Genomic DNA, 5,831 nt, shown 5'->3' with positions numbered 1-5,831 from the left:
GTGGTGTTCGCTGAATCTGTACGTGAAAGAGGGTTTGGTGTCGATCGTGCCCACATATGTGCCCACCGGCTGCTCCTCCAGAACCTCAAACTCCTGCCGAACTTGACTGGATAAAGAATAGCGCGATAAAGTCCATAAAACGAATAAAATGAGGTGCAAAGTGTCCAGAGATCTACCTGAGAGCGCCATGATCACAGATCTAGTCAGGGTTTTGCCGAGCCTGATACATTCACCTCAGATTTGCAACATTGTATCCAAAAAAAGCGGCGATCAAAGGAAATGTATCCAGAGCGCGCTTGCCGTTTCAAAGAAACTTGAGGTAAAGTTCCGCTAAAGAGTTCCTAAAGAGAGTTGTAGATCCGCGGGGATATCCTTAAAAACCCGTTTTAGGGAGGAGAAAGGGTTCATTCGCTGTAAAATCCTGTCAGAATTCATCCAGCAAAACTTCGCGTTCTTCTTCTTATGATGATGATGATGATGATGATGGAGTTTCCATTGTGAGGAAAAGGAAAGATCGCTGCGATTAAATGCTCCGATGAGAGTTTTTCCTCAAGGAAATAAAGCAGCTCTAATGTTATCCCTGTGATTCTGATACGGGATGTCCCGCGGAATAACGGTGACCAAACTTCACTTTACTTGCCCCGACAGAGAACAAAAGCCCGAGTTGAGAAAGCTCCCGCCCTCCTGTCATGCCATTGGCTGTCTGTGCCTGACCCCGCCCCTCTCTGGCTCCCAGTTCTATTGTAAAGTCATCGACTCGGGTGCTGATTGGATGAAGCGGATGTCAATCATCGCGTAGACTGAATATTATAACAGAGCTGTGCTCCAGGTATTGAATGTACCGTTATGTGCCCACAATAACAGCAACCGCTCATTTACATTCCTACCTCCTTTTTTCCACTCATCATAAGTGTTTGAATGCATTTATGTATTTTTTTCAGCATATTTGTGAATGTTGCGTGAAATGTATCACAATAATTGTGTGTTGATATTAGTAAGAACGTTTCTGTGCCCAGTTTGTTGAAATAAAAAGATGTGTGTTTTGTGTGCAGATTTTAAATGGTCTTTCTGTTTTTCAGATTAGAGTTAAATCACGCAATTTAAAAATTATTTTAAAATAATAATATTTTTTTTTACTTGTTTCACAGTCCAAATATCTTTCAGTGCGATCAGAAAAATTAATTCAAAGGGAAAACACGATTATTTTTCCAACCCTACTGGCAGATATTTGTCACTTAATTTTAATAAGTTTTTACAGAAAACAAGACTTTATATCTCCTCCTGTATCATTTGTTAAATAAATCTTGATTTAGGAATGTTTAAATATTTTACTGAAAAATAAGACAAAAATACTGAGAGAAAAAAAAAAAGCTTTTATAAGAGTAAGAAAATATTTATTTGTTTATGTAACTGCAGAGTGTCTGAAGTTTCTCATGCTCTGTAGGGAAATGTCTTGAGTTTTATTAGTTTATTAACAATTTCAGATGCAACAGTTTATCACTGAAAGCTTATATGCATATTAATAAGTGCGTAGCGCCATCTAGCGGTCATATAAAGTACTTCTGATGAAACCAAGCGGTCAAAATTAAATAAGCCGTCCTCTTCACTTGACCCATTTTTCAGGAGAGTAGACGCTGATGTGTGTCTGTATCGATTGGTCAGACAGGCTTCGGTAAAGCTGATTATCTGCAGTCTCTCAGCCTCCTAACACTAATCTCTGTGTGTTCAGTCCCCTATCCTTATTCTGTGTGTGCGCTGATCTTTTAATTGGGCCCGATGCATTGATGTTTGTTCTGCTGGGTCTGATGAGGCTAATTTTAGCGCATTAATGCAGCATTGATGCTCCACTGACCTACTTCAGGAACAAACGAGTACACAAGCGCCTCTGGAAGACTACTTTTAATTGATTTAAAATAAGAAATTAGGCCGCTTTGGGAAGAACTAACCACTCATGCAAACACGCTGAAAGAAATGCCCTTCTGTCTTTCTTTCCGGGGCTAGTTGTCACACAAGTTTTCTATGTTGGTTTCAAACATCTAGTTCAAAACTGTGATATATTAAATTAATTTTTGTCTGTCGTCCAACATAAAACAGTAATATAATGTCATAAGGGAACAGAATAATACACACTATGATGAACTGAAGGTTGAACTGTGTTTTCAGGTTAATAATTGTCACGTTGTGCACTAATTGTATTAAGATGCCATGTTTTATGCATTCAGAATCAGAACCAGAAAGAGCTTTAATGCCAAGAGTGCTTACACACACACACACACACACACACACACATGTCTTGGTGACAGAAGCTTCCAGTACACAGACAAGTGACGAGACACTGATGACGAAATAAAAATAAGTGAGTAAAAATAAATATGTAAAAAACAATACGCAATAGACAAAGAGACAGTAAACAGTATTGTATGTACAGATGTGCTATAGACAAATTATGCAAGGGGATGTGGATAGATGTAAGATATATTAAATCAGTATTTATGCTATAACAGCATGTATTTATGCTATAATCAAATACATTGTTTTTTAATTATTTGTGCTGCATAAATGTTTATACTGATTTTGCTGAAATGCCAGCAATAGGATTTTAATGACAGTATCTCTCATTATGAAAACTGATTTATTTATTATTTATGAAAACTATTTTATTTGCTTGTTTTTCATTTACTTATTCATTTATTTCTTTATTTATTTTGAAAACTATATTTCTTTATTTAGACAAATTGTTTGAATTTTAATTTATTGATTTATTTATTTATTCTGAAATATTATATAATAATAATATGATATTATTAGAATATAATAGTAATTATTAATATGTATGAAAACTATTTTATTTACTTGTTTATTTGTTTTTCATTTACTTATTCATTTATTTCTTATGAAACCTATATTTATTTATTTAGACAACTTGTTTGAATTTTAATTTATTGATTTTATTTACTTTATTCTGAAATATTCTGATATAATAATAACAATATGATATTATTAGAATATCATAATTATTATTAATATTTATGAAAACTATTTTATTTACTTGTTTATTTGTTTTTCATTTACTTATTCATTTATTTCTTATGAAACCTATATTTATTTATTTAGACAACTTGTTTGAATTTTAATTTATTGATTTTATTTACTTATTTATTCTGAAATATTATGATATAATAATAACAATATGATATTATTAGAATATCATAATTATTATTAATATTTATGAAAACTATTTTATTTACTTGTTTATTTGTTTTTCATTTACTTATTCATTTATTTCTTATGAAAACTATATTTATTTATTTAGACAAATAGTTTGTTTGGATTTTAATCTATTAATTTTATTTACGTATATTTATTCTAAAATATTAGATTATAATAATATGATATTGTTCAAATATTTATATCAAGCTCAAACTCATGTTCTCAAAAGAAAGCGACTAAACCCATCCTGAGAGATTTTCACTGCAGTGTAAAGTGTGACAACATGCCCCGCTCTCCCATGTTTAGTTCAGAACACATGTTGATTTAAACATGGCTGAAGATCATACGTCACAGTGACAGAGAGCAGCTTAAGCAGACTCCCTCACAGTCAGCAGTCTCTGAAACACAAGCCCAGTGCTGTGAGAGTGTGATATAGCCCACGAGCGCCTGTGTTTGCTTAACATGCGCTCAGCCTTTAAATTGTACTTTTAATTTCCCCTGGATTTTCCCTCTGTCTTTCTCTCTGAATGTCCCTCTGTGTTTCTCAGCGGTTAAGTTCCTCAGTGACAGGAAACACAGTTAAATCAGTACGTGTGTGAGAGAGTCTGAGCTGCTGATATACTGACATGATGCTGAATAAAACACTACTGTATAAACCACAGTGAGACTCTGTTCACAGAGACCAGAATGTTCCGTCACTTAGCATCAACTCCACGTGATTCTCCAGTGTGTTTCTACATGTGAGCAGGCAAACGTCCAGCTGTGCAAAACCAATACAAGAGAGATCAACCTAGAATACTTCAGCTTAATTTACATAGAAACCCATTGCATTATGCCACTTCTGTCATGGGTCAAAAAAATAAGCAATACCTAGGGAACAAAAGATTATACTGGCTCTAAACCTCTCTTTTCGTTATTCAAGGTTGATCTAGACAAGTCTATATGGAAACTATCCAAAGTTAGGCTATGTTAATCCTAAAGCAGTGAAAACTGTATCTCTGTATTCATCCGATGTGTCCTCTTAAAGTGAATTTATTGCTTTTTTTTTTAACCTTGTATCTGTGTATACTTTTTTTTTCTGTTTTGTTTTTAATAAGTGTACTGTCTTAATTGTTTGATGTGTTGTACTGTTTAATAATAGAAGGTAAAGGATTCTCGAACCCGCTCCGTAGTCCCGATCTGAACCAAATGATTCGCGATTAGAGCGCTTCGAATCAGGGAATCATTTTGCGACGCAATAGTTTAACTGATTCGGAGTTTCGAAAAGCTCAGTTTCTCCCATCACTACGAGCTTTTTAAGCGATGTTGTAATATGAAAATGAATGGTTCTTTTGAACTGGTTTTTGCTAGTGAATCGCTTGGACTGAATAATCGAAGTCACGAGTTCGAATCAATCGGAGTGGGTCCAGCGTAAATGATTCACTCAATTGAATCGGTTCGTCTGTTCCTCTTTTCTCGTCTTCAGTCATGTTTACACGACACTGTCAGCACTACTACTGGCTTAACTCGCTAGTTTTATGAGATTAACTGAAATAATCGAAAAAAGTATGTTTGCAAATAAAATATCCATATTTCCATTCCAAAGATACCATCCAACTCAAATAGAACATATTCAGATGAGGTAACCGGTTTACTGCAAACTAGTGAAACACTGCATTAAAATGACGAGCTGCAACTCAAACTACATGTTAGATGGAAACATTGTGAGATATAACATCAGAATTGCAAACAAAAGTCAGAATTGTGTAATTAATTAAATTATTATTGGTGTTGGAAACAAGCTTTAATAGTTTGCCGCTTTAGGGCCTTGTGGCATTTTTTTTTTTCTCTCTCAGATGTTCCCAACATCATGCACTGAATTAGAGAAGCACTAGCAGGCGCCGTTGACCAACATATGAACATCATCTCTAATTCTGTCTCTTATGAGTTGATCAGACTGACATTATACATACTGAAGGTGTATTTCTACAGGAGAAGCTCATCTCAACACAAGCGTGTGTATCTACTGTCCGTACTCACTGAATTCCTGTGCTTTGAGCTCCAACTAATCTGAGATGAGACTGAATATGATCTCACACACGATCTGAGAGGAATGTGCTGTCGAGGAGAGAGAACGATAGCGAGACAAAGACACACAGGGGAGTTTTTTTTAATATGCCAACTCATGAATGCTGTGAGAGAGAGTGAATGTGTTCGTGAACGAGCCTCAGGCACCTCATTTTTAACATCGCTGTAGTATTAGATCAGCCAATGAAATCTCAGCCAGGTCCTGAAACTCCTGCAACATCCTTTCAGCAGTTAAAGATGATATTGAACAACTCTGTACAAATTCACGCAGATCACGTCTCAGACTGTTAATTATCTACTTTCTTTAACCGCCTGGAAAGAAAACATGTAATTCATCAGCTCTAGAAACATGAACAAACTGTAAAAATGATTTTTCAAAGGGGTAAAACATTTTGGACAATGTTTTAAAATAAATTTACAATTTCAGTTTTTCTACTTCAAAATGTCATGTTTAATGTAACTTGCCATTTTCTTGTGACATTTACTAGCAAATGAAAGTAAAAAAAAATTGAGTAATTTTTTCCAGTGAGTCTTGACAGAACCAAACTTCCATA

The sequence above is a fragment of the Sinocyclocheilus rhinocerous genome, unplaced genomic scaffold (assembly GCF_001515625.1).
Source record: "Sinocyclocheilus rhinocerous isolate Xijiao unplaced genomic scaffold, SAMN03320098_v1.1 scaffold3308, whole genome shotgun sequence".
Classification (NCBI taxonomy): domain Eukaryota; kingdom Metazoa; phylum Chordata; class Actinopteri; order Cypriniformes; family Cyprinidae; genus Sinocyclocheilus; species Sinocyclocheilus rhinocerous.
This window is presented reverse-complemented; position numbering follows the sequence as displayed.